We start from the raw sequence: 16,668 nt of genomic DNA on the forward strand, positions 1-16,668 counted from the left end.
TTTCTCTGGAACTAACTTCTCTCCATTCAGTTAATGTATGTAGGCTCTATCCTGTCCCTTTTCTATCCTAAGAGATAAGAGGGAATGGAACCCTCGGTGATTCACTTTATCTCAAAGGGCTGTCATTTCTGTTTAGAAGAGATCAATGCTGTTTGGAATGAGCAAAGCAATTGACAAGAAACCACAGAGTGCCTTCTGTATGTTCATCATTGTGTTAGGCACCATACAGAAGACCAAAGAAGCAGGATATCATAATCTGTTTAGAAGCCAGGTAATGGGTTGACTAATCTAGAAGTGTTCTATTCTAGTTCTTATCTTGAACACAAAGATGTGGATTGCTTCATTTGGGGGGCTGTTAGATGGGGAATTCATTATCATGTAAGGAGAAAAGAAAGGTCAGTAATGATGCTATCAACAAGGACTAAAAAGGATTTCTATATGATGAGTGAAAAAACAGGAGGGGAGAAGGGGAGGTGGTTGGATCAATGGCAGCATTTTAATCAATATGCAATATTGTGAGATAATCCATGTTTTCTAAGTTTCTAAATTATTCCACGTGATATACAGAAATATTCTAGACATAGAAGAGTAACCAAAGACTACTACCATTAATAATAACCCTTAGAAATCCAAGTAACCACCTTGGCTGTATGTCTGTGTTTCTGTTTGCATGCATACGCATATTCAAGGAAACAGCAGCAAAGTAGGGAAATGTCAGCTAATGTGGTGCACATCATGGACTTCTTGTGACCTAAGACTGTTATGATAACTGGTTTGCCTCTGCTGATTATCTCCAATTTATACTGTATACATCTTGTTTGTACAAAGTTGCTTATATGTTGTCTTTACCATTATACTATGAGCTCCTTGAGAGCAAGGGCTGTGTTTTGCCTTTTCCTCCCCTATCCCTTGCACTTAGCACAGTGACTGGCACATAGTAGACACTTAATAAATGTTTATTGACTAACTGGTGGGAGACCTGAAATGCTTTCAAATTGTACTCTGTTGATACCACTGTTTGAGTTAGCATCCTGGTTAGTGTTATAGTAGTAGGAAACTATTTCTAAAAGTAAAAGAAATAAACAAGGTGGCATGAAGTTGCTTGATGGACTTATTTGACATTATCATGATGATCAACTAAATGCAAGATAAATTATAGTGGAGTAGGTTGTACTCTTCTGTGCCCTGATATTACAAAAAGGTAAGGTAAATTAGAACTGATAGAAATACATATACTCTTGGAAATGCTTTAGCATAGATGATGGCTGACTTCTACAGTGGTAAAACTATGAGAGTACATGAAATGGACTGAAGATGCAATCATTTTAGGCAGGTATTATATCATAAAAGAGGAAACAGGTCTTGCTAGTTATAGGCAATGGTGTCCACCTTGCAGATGCATAACAATATGTTGCCAACCAATGGAGGGCAAATATAAGGGAAAAAAAAACTTCATCCTTAATCTTATGAGATGAATTCAGGGCCATTGTTAAAATATAAAGAGGTAAAAGTTGATAAACATGAGGTCAGTGAAAAACTTCATTTAATGCAAACTCCATAAATGCTACCTAAAAATGAAACGTATTACAAAAGAAATTGAAAAGGAGATAGGAATACTTTGAATGGAATATTGAAAAGCCTTTTTTTTGAGTTAGCTGGCATGACTCCAATTAGAAGAGAAAGTATATTAAAACACAATAATACAAAAGCTGGCATTTGTAGTAACCATTATGGACAAATGTGCTTTCCCATAACACTTGACAGAAAGTGAGAAAATATTTCAAGACTTGCACACATTATACATGACAGCCTCTGCCATGGTAAGAAATAGAGCAGAAAAGGGATAACTATCAAAATATACCTCTAATAAAGCACACCCAATAAAGATATCAAATGCCACAATGGAAGAAGCAACCTAAGACTAGTTATTGAAGCCCTACAGAAAAGAACTGAAAAATTATGTCAATATCTACCTGGTAAACAGAGTAGAAAACCTGAGTGAGATATTGTCCAATTAAAGGCTCCAATGACAACAATAAAAAAATAGAACACAATCTGGAAAAAAACATTAAGAAACATTCTAGATAAACTTCAACAGAAATTAAAAGCGAAAAAAAATTGAGGCAATGTTAATCAAAGCAGCACAAACAAATAATTCAACATCATTAAAGAAAGCCCCCAATATCAATAACAACAACTTTATTAAGAAGACTTGAGAAGCAAAGGAATTGGAAGAAGGAGAGAACACCTCAACAAAGCTGATAGGGAAACTTTTGGTCTTCTATACAACCACAAAAGTTCAAACCAACAAGAATGCAGTTGGAATTAAACAAGAAAGGGAAAATATGAACACTTATTAGAATGAATGACAGAATAGTTATATTAAGAGAGGTGAAACAAACTCTAGTTTCTTTATGGAACTGGGAGAGTGGCAAAGCTGTATCAGGTACATATTTATTAGCTCAAATGGGTTGTATCAGTTCATCAATTATTGGCAAAATATTTTTCCAGTTCCTCAGACATAAGTTGAATCCCACTTATTTTATTTTTTAAATATAAATTTATCTATTTTTAGTTTTCAATATTTACTTACACAAGATTTTGAGTTCCAAATTTTCACCCCATCTCACCCTTCCCCCCACCCCAAGATGGCATGCATTCTGAATATCCCTTCCCCTAGCCTGTCTTCTCTTCTATCTCTCTGCCTCTTCTCTTATCCCCTTCCCCTTCTATTTTCCTGTAGGGCAGGACAGACTTCTGTACCCCATTTCCTGTATTTCTTATTGCCCAGTAACATGTGAAAACATTTTTTAAAACATGTTTTTAAAACTTTAGGTTTCAAATTTTCTCCCTTCCTCCTTCCCCACCCACCCTCATTGAAAAGGCAAGCAACTCAATATAGGTTATACATGTGCAGTTATGCAAAACACTTCCATAGTAGACATGTTGTGAAAAACTAACTCTATTTCATTTAATCCTATCCTGCCCCCCCATTTATTCTATTCTTTCTTTTGACCCTGTCCCTCCTCAGAAGTATTTGCTTCTGATTACCCCCTTTCCCAATCTGCCCTCCTCTCTATCATCCCCCTGCTCTCTTGTCCCCTTCTCCCCCTATTTTTCTGTAGGGTAAGACAGATTTCCATACCCAATTGAATGTGTATGTTATTCCCTCCATAAGCCAAATCCTATGAGAACAAGATTCCCTCATTCCCTCTCACCTTCCCCTGTTTCCCCTCACTGTAAGAGTTCTTTTCTTTTTTGTTTTTTTGAGATATTACCCCATTCTACTCTCCCTTTCTTCTTCTCTGAGTATAATCCTCTCTCATCCCTTAATTTTATTCTCCAGATATGACCCCTTCATCTTCAACTCACCCTGTGCCATCTATCTATCTATCTATCTATCTATCTATCTATCTATCTATCTATACATACATACATACATATAATTGTTTTCCTCCAACTACCCTAATACTGACAAAGGTCTCATGAGTTATAAATATCATCTTTCCATGCAGGAATGTAAACAGTTCAACCTTAATAAGTCTCTTATGATTTCTCTTTCCTGTTTACCTCTTCATGTTCCACTTGAGTCTTGTATTTGAAAGTCAAATTTTCTATTCAGCTCTGGTCTTTTCATCAAGAATGCTTGAAAGTCCTCTATTTCACTGAATGACCATTTTTTCCCTGAAGGATTATACTCAGTTTTTCTGGGTAGGTGATTCTTGGTTGTAATCCTATCTCCTTTGCCCTGGAATATTATATTCCATGCCCTGTGTCCCTTAATGTAGAAGCTGCTAAATCTTGTGTTATCCTGATTGTGTTTCCACAGTACTTGAATTGTTTCCTTCTGGCAGCTTGTAATATTTTCTCCTTGACCTGGGAACTCTGGAATTTGGCTACAATATTCCTAGGAGTTTTCCTTTGGGGATCTCTTTCAGGAGGAGATCGTGGATTCTTTCAATTTCTATTTTGCCCTCTGGTTCTAATATATCAGGGCAGTTTTCCTTGATAATTTCTTGAAAGATGATGTCTAGGCTCTTTTTTTGATCATGGCTTTCAGATAGTCCAATAATTTTTAAATTCTCTCTCCTGGATCTATTTTCCAGGTCAGTTGTTTTTCCAATGAGATATTTCACATTGTTTTCTAATTTTTCATTCTTTTGGATTTGTTTTACAGTGTCTTGATTTCTCATAAAGTCACTAGCTTCCAATTGCTCTATTCTAATTTTTAAGGAAGTATTTTCTTCAGTAATCTTTTGGACTTCCTTTTCCATTTGGCCAATTTTTCTTTTTAGGGCATTTTTCTCCTCATTGGCTTTTTGGACCTCTTTTGCCATTTGGGTTAGGCTATTTTTTAAGGTGTTATTTTCTTCAGTATTTTTTGGGTCTCCTTTAGCAAGCTGTTGACTTTTTTTCATGATTTTCTTGCATCACTCTCATTTCTCTTCCCAGTTTTTCCTCTACTTCTCTTACTTGCTTCTCAAAATCCCTTTTGGGCTCTTCCAAGGACTGGGACTGATTCATATTTTTCTTGGAGGCTTTGGATGTAGGAGCTTTGACTTTGTTGTCTTCTTCTGGTTGTATGTTTTGATCTTCTTTGTCACCAATTTAAGATAATATAGTCTGACTCTTTTTGTGCAGCTTGCTCATGATCCCAGGCAATTACTTGAGTTTTAAACTCTTTCTTAAGGTAAAAGTCTGCTTCCAATGTGGAGAATGTACTGTCCCAAGCTTCCGAGGTTTGTATAGCTGTTTTTAGAGATACTTGTAGTGACCTGTAAATTTTCATTTCTTCCAAGGTAGTATGATAAGGGGCGAGTTGTTTACTCCTTTCTTGGCCTGTGCTCTGGGCTATTAGTGACCACAAATACTCCTTTCTGTCCTGGAACTGTGAGGAAAGTTTCCTCTCCACAGCCACTACAAGCTCCACCATGCCAGTGCTCCTCCTTGCCCAAGGACCGCTACCCAGAACTGTGACCCAGACCCAAGCATGGGCAAAGCAAGAGATTCCTGCATCAGCACTGGCAAAGAGATCCCTGCAATCCCCCTCTGATCAGCCACCTGATTCCCCCTCAGTCTGTGGGCTGGAAGCTCAGGAGGCAGCTTCCCCCCTAGGGCCACACTCTCGGGGAACTGGAGCTCAGATCCCATGTTCCTTTCTCAGCACCACAGAAACAGACTTTTCCCACTGACCTTCTAAGTTGTCTTTGGCATTCGTGGATTGAGGAGTCAGGAAACTGCCATAGCTGCCTGGTATTCAGTCCTCTGAGGCCTGCTCCAGGTTCACTGTGGTCTGCGCGCCCATGCCGCGCTGAGCTCCTCTTCCAGCCTAGTGTGATATACCTTTCTGATCAATCTTCTAGGTTGTCTTGGGCTGGAAATTTGTTTTACTCTGTATTTTTGTGGTTCTGATGCTTTAGAATTTGTTCAGGGCCATTTTTTATGGGTATTTGGAGGGGTCTGGGGGAGAGCTCAAGCAAGTCACTGCTTTCACTCCACCATCTTGGCTCCACCCTCTGGAACCAATCCCACTTGTTTTAAAAGAACACATCATATATCTACTACACAAAGATGAAAACACTAGTAATCTTTTCAGATGTATGTCAATTTCATATTCATATACATTATGTAAAACCCTGTTTTTACCACAGAAACATAAACACTTTGAAAGATATGCCAGAAATTCAAGTGATGCAACAACCAACTTATTATTGATTCAGTTATTATTGAACAAGTGGCCTAGAAGCATGACAGCATCGCAATGTTTTTATTGATTATTACAAAGCCTTTGACTCAATTCCACACCCATGGCTCATTCATTTATTGCAAATACAAAAAAAAAAGTCTCAGGAATATTATCACCCTGTCTATTTGATGTCCACAAGAAAACTGCCCTCTATTTTAAACATGTCACCAATGGCATATTGTCAAGAATAATTTATATGATAGACGGTGTTTTCCAGGGAGACTGTTTAAGTCCATCATGGTTCTGCCTAGCCTTAAATATATTATCACCTCTCTAAAATAGAAATAAATGTGGCTTCCAAGTTAAAGAGAGAGCTGAACCAAAATATCTTATTAATCATTTGATGTACATGGATGACATCAATCTATATGGCTCTGCCAAAAAACACATTAAATAGCCCCTTTATCTCATGGAATCTTTTTCTAATAACATAAAATGCTATTTTGAACTGATAAGAATAAAATTATTAATTTATGCCAAGAAAGATAGAATGAAGTCTTCAGACTTAAGTTTGGATTCAAATTAAACTAATGAATGAAGGCAAAAATTACAAATACCTTAGTTTCCTCTAGGCAAAACCCATGGAACATAAAGCTAACAAGAAGAAAGCTTGGGCTGGATATGATAAGGTAATTAGTGGCATGCTGAAATCAAAGTTCAATGGGAAAACATGCTTAAAGCAATTGACACCTGTGCAATAGTGGCCTAATGTACACTCTAGGAATTGTAAAATGGACCATAACTGATTTGGAAAATAGTCTCTCTAAATAAGTGATATTAATTAAACATAGGGCCCATTATTCTAAGGTGGCTGGACAAAAGTTAATACTTTCTCCCCAGAAAAGATGAAGAAGGTGTTCAGGGGGCATGTAAGTAGGTAAATAACCTGCAGAAACAATTTTGGAACAAATATACATCACTTCACCAAGCAATAATCAAGGCCCAAAACAGGACATTGACTACTGTTTATATTCAGATTTGTCGAATATGATAAAAAAGTGATTTCCTTCTGGATGGAGGTGATAAAATAACTAATATCCAAGAATGAGAATCAGAAGACCCTCCATAGGTGATATATGATGAAGTAAGCAAAAACGACATTGATTCTGTACTGAAGTCATACAGATTTCTTAGGGGAAATGGAAGGTTTTATGATGACAATTCAACATTAGGTCATTACCACCAAAAATTGCAGAAAGTTTGTTTTTAAGGATCTCAAACTTAGTGAATGATGTAGATTATGCAAAGAAATGGTAGACACTGTGATACTCATTACTGAAAGTTATAAAAAATTGTCACCTCCTGAGCACTTAGCTTGACATGAACTGGTAACTAGAATTATACATCCAAAGCTCGCTATCTTTCTTAGATGAAGAGACAACGAATCATAGTACAAATTCAAATCTCTAAGCATCCTTTGTTCAGCCAATAAACAGCACTGAAATTTGACTATTATCACAAACAACTGTTGTTCACAATCTCCTGGACATAAAATTGATCCCTATGAATTTAAGAACACTTCTTTAACAGATGATGCTATACCAAACATTCACAATATTTATACTAAGTAGAATGAAATATTTTCAAAATATAGAGACCTAGAAGAAGCAATCAGAATCCTGTGAGAATAGGATGAGATGCATATAAGCTCTCTTTTCCTTCCTGTTACTGAAGTTGTACAAAGAAAACTGTTCTTATTATTGTTTTTCATTCATTTTCAAAGATAAGTGATGACCTCACAGGGTGATGTCTTGACTTGCGTGTGAATTGGATTTAAGTGAGGCAGCGGTCTGCAAAGTCATCAGCCTTACTCTCTTATTCAGAGTCATTGAAGTCCAGGAGGCTTTCAATGACCTTACAAAAGATGGGCAAAGCACTAGGTATATAAAGAATTATAGTAGATTAGTGACTTGTCTCTTGACCATTTCTGACATGAAGACAAAAAATGTTATGATGAAGATATTAATAATGATTAATAATAGTTAACAATGCTAGTTACAGCAATAGTATCAATACTAATATTATGAAATGTTAATATTAATAATTAACTAAGAATTAATAATTATAAAGTGGTATCAATAATGTGATGTGTGCATACATATATGTGTTTGTGTGATCTTGCTGAAATAGATACTGTTTCTAAAGATGTATGTCATAACTCATCCACACCTTTCATGAGAGAGAAACTATTGTTTAACTCATCAAGACAGATGGCAAATGGATTTAATATTTGGTAATGAAGAACTTCTGTGGGAATCAGGCAAAAGTCATCACATTATTTTTTCCAAAATGGGAACAAGATTCTCTTCTCACTCTATGTATTGTTTCCTTCTCAGTCTGATATTTATGTTATCACTAAATGCCCTAGGCTTAGGATCAGGAAGATATGAGTTCAAATCCTGCCATAGGCACTTGCTAGCTGTGTGACCTTGCACAAATCACTTAACCGCTTTCAGCCTTAGTTTTCTCATCTGTAAAATGGGGATAATAATAGCACCTACCTCACAGGGTTGCTGTGAGGATCCAATGAGATAACATATGTAAAATTCTTTTCTAAAAGCACTTAAAGTTTGATATAAATACTGGCTACTTATCATTGTTATTTCAGAGGGTTCTAAATTCTCATTCTCTTCAGAAATCAACTCTGAATAGTTTTAGTAGCAACTTTTGCATAAAGTTCAACCAATGGGGTATTTATCTATCTGCAAAAAATGAAACAGGAGACTCAGACAGCTATAAGAGCTATAAGAGGAGTTTAAGGGAAAGCAGTTTCTTTGAAGCTTTGGGCTGTTGCTTGAGCACACTGCTTTCAAACCTCAGCAGTCAGCTTTGCAAACAATCTTGATACTTAGAATGGAATAATAGATACGTAACTGCATGGGATTCCAAAGACTATCTAGTCCAATCCTCAGATTTAACAGATGAGGTTGAAAAGACTTGTCACATTTCATGCAGTGAGATTCAGGATTCCATATTTTTGCTTCTATCCACTGTTTTAACTGATCACCATTATCTGCTTCTATCTAATGTAATATTCTTAAAGATACACATCAGACTCATCTTCTTTTTTGAAGGAGAAAAGGGATTGTGATAGAGATGGGGAAAGGAAAAGTGAACTGGTCTGAAAACTGCCTTTGATTATTAAAAAATTGTGGGTAATTTCATAAGGGCCAGTTTCATGTCTCTGACTCCCCTTGGACATTCTCTAGCACACTACCCAGCATAATGATGCACCCAGATAGGAATTGATTAACACATTTTGATTACAATTAAGGATTTTCTCAGATGTTAAATCATGATGATTTCACCTTAAAAATTCTATGGGTAGGCATAGGTATGTTTCTTTTTTTTTAAATATGCATCTTAGATAGCAAGTAAACAGTTTTCTTTCCTGTACTTTGAAATGTGTCATTCTGTGAATCTTACAAAGATGGCAAGTAGCTAACCTGTGCCAATGAAACAAACGTAGGATTTCTTTCTTCATCCTAAGTATTTTTAATAGTGACCTTCTGGAGACAACTTTCTAAATTTTTTGTGATCTATTGCAAGCAATTTTCTCAAGATGAAGGTTTTAACTGTGTCATTCACTTAAGTTCAATAACTCTCTTTTGTCTCCAGATTCAGACATGAGACCATCTTGGCCCCATTTTACCTTTCAGATTTTACTGTTTTTTTTTTTTTATCCTAGATGGCCTAGCTAGATTAGCTTATGCTAGTTGGTTAATTGGAAGAAGGGACTCTAATAGCTTCTGACAGAAGCTAGGGGGAGTGAGGGTAGTGGTGAGATATTTTGGGAGCAGATGGAACCTTGCAATACTTTCGAATTTCTGCATAGGTAGTGTGGTCAGGATCTTTGATTTTCTTGGAGAATAACTACTCTAAAAATGAACAACAATAACATTTACATTATAGTTTTGTATTTGGAAGCCATTTTACTTGAAAAAAAATCTACCAAACAACCCTTAGAGATTGAAGCCTGGGCTGTAGCAACTAAGTCAAACAAGAATATTCCATACACATAGTAGGTCCATTATTGATGATGACAATAATGATAGATTACATTTATATAGGGTTTTAAAGTTTTTAAACCACATAATTAACTCCCTGAAAATAAAAAAAAGGAGATTGCTACTGTAGGCATTTTTTTTTTCCTAGCAGGAAGAGGGATTTCATTGGTGGTGGAAGGCTGAGTGTTTCATAACTAATCCAGATTGGTATCTTTTCTGCCAGTCAAAGAATTATTGGGATGCTTAGAGGTAAAGTGATTAGTCCAGGATCACACATTCAGTGGTATCAAAACAGGGACCTGCACCCAGCTCTTCCAAAATCTAAAGTCAGTTTTCTATCCATTACAGAATGTTTCTCCTCCATCCAAAGGCATTATTCTCTCCATTTTCACAGATGAAGAAACTGAGGTTCAGAGAAATTAAAAGATTTGCTTATGGTCATACAACTACTTAAGTATCAGAGGATGTATTTGAATCTAGGTCTTTCTGACTCCAAGTTCAGTGCATTACCCGTATTTATTTGATTTTGACAAAAGATATTAAAAGTCCATATACATTTCAGAATAACAAGAATTTTTTCCTAGTATTTAAAGCAGTTCTTTGCAGATTTCACCTCAATTGCTACTTCCCAGCCAGTAGTATCCTTTCTGGATGTAGTGACTGAATTGTGGTCATTTTTATTTTCTTGGTGGAGGTGTTAAGAGAACTTGTGGATTTTTTTTTCTTTTGGAAGACTCTTTGGGACCAATGACCAAAATTGGTCTTCTCTGCTTCTTACTGAGAGGACTTAAGTCCTCTCATTTACAAAGAAAAATGTCTTGATTTGGTATTTGAGACAAAAGAAGGGTAGATATTTGGAATGACAGCTCCAGACAAGCCTTCGCTTTCCCTAATCTCTCCAAGACAAGCAAAGCCCTGCCTGAAGCCATGGGGGAGACTTCTCTGATTCAGCCAAGGCTTGAAGACCACAAAAGCTGAGCTATATAAACAGCACTGGGAATTTTGGCTTGTGGTCAGAAGTAGAAAAGACCAGTGGATCAGAAGTGCTACTTAAAGAGGTGTGAGGAGGTGCCTGGGACCTTTTGACAACACCCAGACTGCAGAGCAAACTTAAACAGAGTGACGAAATAAGAACTAAAGCTAGACAAATTACTTTTTTCCCAAACAAATCATGGTGTTTTTTGTTTTTTTGTTTTTTAGGACCAATCCACTAGAACATAGAGGTTGCAATTTGACTGGTTTGCATTACTGTCATTTCCTGTCTTCTTTCTGGAAGCTGTGAAACATGTCATTTTTTAGGCTTATTGAAGTGGTCTTAGCCTGTGTTGACTAGGCCTCATTTGGCTTGAGGGCAGCTGTAAGACTGACAAACGGAGTCAGACATAAATAGAGGTCATTGGATTATAGCTTTGGAGCTGGAAGGGGCCTTACTGGTCATCTAGTCTAAGCCCTTTATTTTACAGTTGAGGAAACTGAGGCCAGAGTGGTTATGTGACTCGCCCAATTTATATAGGTAGTTAGTGGTAAAACTTGAGTTGACCCAGCACCATCTATTCAGAGCCTTAATAAACTACTGAATGAACCACAGCTGAGCCTGGAGCAAATTCAGTTGTTAGGTGTGTGCTGGAAGATGTTGGCAGCATGTATGCTGAGGACAATTTGACCACTTAAATGGTTGTTCTGGGAGAGGAACCAGCTGTTCCTCAGAGAGTTTATCCCTTCCCTTCATGGGGGTTGGAGGGGAAATAAATCTCCCTGACAGAGTGCCAATGTAATAGGGCCTTAGGCATGATGGCCCGGTGACCATCCGGAGCACCTTTAAGTGACATGTAGACAGAGGGTTACTAGGAAGAAGGAAGTATATTTCACTCCCCATGTTGGTGCCCAGGGAAAAAATCCCATTTAGACCTGTATTAATTATAGCTCTGGAACTATTACATTATGGCTTGCCCAGAAAAAAAGATAAACATGCTATCAATCTTTGATCTATCTATCAACAAACATTTATTAACAATCTGCTGTTGCATGTGTTATTCATTCTATTAGATGCTGAATATACAAAGGAATGTCAAAAATAGCATCTGTTCTCAAGGACCTTAATAAATACTTGTTACCTGACTATCTATCAATGTGTATGTGTGTCTGTGTATACACACACATATATAATTTTATCTAGATCTGGTATATATTTATTTATATATAGGTCTTGTATGTATTGATTTATATAGCTTGTATATATGCATATGTATATATATACACACATGCATACATATACACACATATAACACAATCATTAAGCAGTTAGGTATCACAGTGAATAGAGTGCTGGGCCTGGAGTCAGGAACACTCCTTTTCCTGAGTTCAAATCTGGCTGCAGATACTTGCTAGCTGTGTGACCCTGGGCAAGTCACTTAACCCTGTTTGCTTCAGTTTCCTCATCTGTAAAATGAACTGGAGAAGGAAATGACAAACCATTCCAGTACCTTTGACAAGAAAATCTCAAATGGGGTCATGAAGAGTTGGACAAGACTGAAAAATGACTAAATAACAAATGTGTACACATATGAAATAAATACAGAATAGATTGAAGATAATCATGGCGTAGAGGGTACTAGGTGGTGATTGGGCTAAGTGTCTGGAAACCAGAGATTCTAAGAGTAAGACTTGATGGGGGAGAACATTTCAGGCAGGTAAGTAGGGAACAAGCATTTATTGAGCATTATTTAAGTATCAGGCACTGTGTTAAGTGCTGGGGTTACAAATGCAAAACAAAAGAAGGCTGTCCCAGCCCTTGGGTGGGGGGGGGAGGGAAGGGGAAGATAACACATAAAAGGGAGGTAAAAAGGCTTGGGGGGCACAGAGTAGAAAATACCAGTACAGGGATTATGTTGGTCAAGTCCAGGGAGTTGGGAGAGGAATGAAGCATGGCAGGCCTTGGAACATCTCCAAAACAGAGGTCCCTGGAAGGAACTCACCAATGGGAGAATGGAGCTGGCATGATGGACTGATACTCCAGGGTGAAAACCCCTCAGACACCGGGGGAAGTTCCAGGGCCAGAAGGCAGATGAGTCATTGTGGAAAAGTCTGGAGAGTCAGAAGCACAGCCGTGAGAAAAGGAAAGGTCATCCCAGGAATAAAGGATTCCCAGCCAGTGTAAAGACGTGCAGATGGATGACTGAGCATGTGTGAGGAACGGCAAGTAGACCAGTATAGCTGGACAATAGAGTGCATGGAGGAGAGTCATGCTGAAAGACTCAAACAACAGGAAAAGTCCATGTTGGTAAGGTCTTTAGAAGTCAAACAAAAGAATTTATATTTGATCTTAGAGCCACTGAAGTTTATTGAGTTGGGGTGGGGGGTGATATTTAGCCATGTCACACCAGAACATCGAGATTTGAGTTCAGCCTTTGGTGAACTGAGGTGTAATTCAATTCAATTCAACAAGCATTTATGAAACATCTCCAATGTACCAGGTACTGTGCTGCTAGATACTGGATACACCAAGGCTTTGTTTTCCTAAATTTCTTTGGCTTAGCTTACCTTGTTAGATATATTTTCATCTCCAGACAGAAAACAAATGCAATGCCTTCAACTAGCATGTACCTTCATAAGATATCTCGCTGGCTCTGAATGCATCGTTCTGACTCAGGTAGAGTTACAGCTTGGTTAAGACCAGAAATTGGCAAGAACTTTCTGTCTCCTGATATACACAGCTCAGTATTTCATCTCTTTCAAAGAGCATTGATATTTAAGCTCTTTGGTCAAATGCAAATTGTTTTTATAGAAAGGTTAAGGTATTTATTAATATAACTACACTAAAGGGGGAGTTTGTCTTTTGTATTGAGCTTTAGTTTCACTTTAAAGATTAAATGTGAAATAGTCCATGGCAAGGGAGAAAAATACAACGCATAGCAGGAATGATGGATTAAAAGCATTCCACTTTCATTAACAACATCTTTCTAAGCAGCAGGCAATTAGAGCAGGCTTATCAACACATCATTTGCCAAAGTTGTCACAACTTTTTCAGATTTGGGTGGAGGTGGGAATTTCAAGAGAAGGAAGGGGAAAAAACTGAGAGTGAGGGAAGGCTTTGTGTTCCACACACATGGAGTTGTCTAGTTGCATTTGCATGATGAAAAAAGAGAAAGAAAATCTACAAATCTTGCAAAATCCAGGGGAGGGGGCTTAGCAGTGAACTAGAAGGTATAATGTTGATACCAAATCAGTGCTATTGACTCACATTTGTACAATATTTTAAGATTGGCAAAGCACAAGAAGCCTGAGATGGAGGGATATGGACTAGACCTATGATTTCATTGCTATTTTTTTTTGTTCAGTTGTGTCTAATTCTTTGTGACTCTGTGGACCATGGAGTTTTCTTGGCAAAGACACTGGCGTGATTTGCCATTTCCTTCTCTAGTGGATTAAGGCAAACAAAGGTTAAGTGACTTGCCTCAGGTCACACAGCTAGTAAGTGTCTGAGTAGGGATATGAACTCTTGTAGACCTGATTCTAGGCCCAGTGCTTTATCCACTGTACCACCTAGCTGCCTCCATTTTCATTGCTATAGGGAACCCCTAAGTGAGGTCACTTTACCCATGCAGGTCAGCACCCTCTCTGTACAGTTGTGTTTTAGGATTGCCTAGAGCATGAGAGGATAAGTGATTTGCCCAGGGTCAAACAAGCAGTATGTGTCAGAGAAGAGGCTGAGTTTCAAGCCAGGTCTCCCTGGCTTTGAGCAGGGAGGTACTATAAGTATTACTGGCCCCATTTTATAGATTAGAAAACTGAGGTTTAGAGAAGTTAAGTCATTTGTCCCTGGTCACAGGAGCCAAGTTTGAATCTCAAATCTGCTACTTTATTACCTTTGACAATTTTATTTAATATTCTTTAATATTACAACATAACATACTATAAAGTATCCTAGATTTGGAGTCAGGAGACCTGGGTTTGACTGTTTCTTCTTCTGTTTACTATCTGTGTGACCTTGAGCAAGTAACTTAATCCCTCTGGGACTCAGTTTCTTCATTTGTGAAATGAGTGAAATGAGTTTGATTAGATGACCTCCAAGGTTTTTTTCAGCTCCAGATCTACAATCTTTTAGATTCACATCCATAGCCATACCCACACCCATACCCCCACATGCCCAAACCAACAGCCTCCCCACACATAGCCCCACACCCATACTCACTCCCACACATACATACACACAGGACTCAGAGTTAATGTTCAGCCATTTCATTTCATGGAAGAAAAATCAGATGGGATATGCACAGTGCTTGGCACACAGGTACTTGATAAATGTGTTTTTATTTGTTCGTTCATTCATTCATTCATTCATTCATTCATTCATTCATTCAGGTAGGGTGCTCTGTAAGGGTTTCTCTCCTCTGCCCCTCTCACCACATAAATCCAAAACTCCTACCCATCTGCACATCTCACTGACTAAATGTTTACATTTTGCATGCCCATGGGTCACATGCAGAATCCAGCCTCTGATTGAAGACTTATGTGATAGGGAACTCATTACTTCATAAAACACTCAGTTCTACTCTTGGGCAGCTTTAATTTTTATGAAGATTTTCCTGATATTAAACCTAAATCTGCCTTTCTATAATCTCCCCTTTTTGGAACTAAATAGCACAAATCTAATCCTTTTTCCACATGATAACTCTTCAAATACTTAAAGCCAGTCATCATGTAATCTTTTCTTTTCTGGCTAAACAGCTCCAATTTCTTACATAGCATGTTTTCAAATCTGCTCATCATCTTGGTTATCCTCTCTTGGACGTATAACAATATGCCAACATCTATGCTCAATTGTGACTCCCAGGATTGAATACTTCAATCTAGATAGCACTGGACTACAGTAGAGTACAGTGAGACCATTGGTTCCCTCATTTTGGACATTAAGCTTTTACTAGTGCAGCTTAAAATCCTGTTAGTTTTTGTGATTGTCATGTTACATTACGGACTCATATTGAACTTGTGTCTCCCAAATCCCCAGATCATTTTTGCACAATCTTTGGTCTCCCCAACTGTACTTGTGCTATTGATTTTTTCGATCTAAGATCTTCAGACTTTTTGTGATTCTTTTCCAGAATCCTATCACAATTTTTGTTGTAGATAGCCTGTGGGTTCCAGAAGGTTGTATCAATAAAAAGCAAACTACGGTAGTTCTACCAAATTGGAAAGGCTTTCAAGATGGGTCAGCAATAGACACACACACACACACACACACACACACACACACACACGCACACACACATCTATTATATGAGGACTAGCCTAGTTCATAAGATTGTAGAAATAAGACTAGAAGGGATGGTAGAGATCAGCTTTCTCAACTCTTATTTAATAGACAAGGAAGCTGAAACTCATAGGGTTAAAATAAATTCCTCTAACTCACACAAGTAGTAAGTGGAAAAGCCATGATTCAGGGGCAGCTATGTGGCACAGTGGATAGAGTGTTGGTCCTGGATTCAGGAGTACTTGAGTTCAAACCCGGCCTCAGACACATAACACTTACTAGCTGTGTGACCCTGGGCAAGTCACTTAACCCCATTGCCTAGCCAAAAAAAAAAAAGCCATGATTAAGATGCAGGTCCTGAATTTTTTTCCCATACCATTATCTCATATTATACTGGAAGAAAGGGAAATAAAATCCCTTTAGGCAAGGTGCTCACAAGCTACACCCCAAGATCCTTCCTTGATTATTTGCCATCCAAGGACGCGCTACATAATTGGGAGGAGCTCATCACTAGAAAGCTGACTATAAGGTGATGGTCTCTTTGGTCAAAGCACCAACATCCTGCTCAAAACAGTCCACTAAAGCATAAATTAGTAATGATTTGTGCTGGTGAAGATAATGCATATAATGATGAAATTATGGCTACTTGGAGCCATGCTATTTAG

Source organism: Phascolarctos cinereus, unplaced genomic scaffold (assembly GCF_003287225.1).
Source record: "Phascolarctos cinereus isolate Bilbo 61053 unplaced genomic scaffold, phaCin_HiC Scaffold_2;HRSCAF=192, whole genome shotgun sequence".
Lineage (NCBI taxonomy): Eukaryota > Metazoa > Chordata > Mammalia > Diprotodontia > Phascolarctidae > Phascolarctos > Phascolarctos cinereus.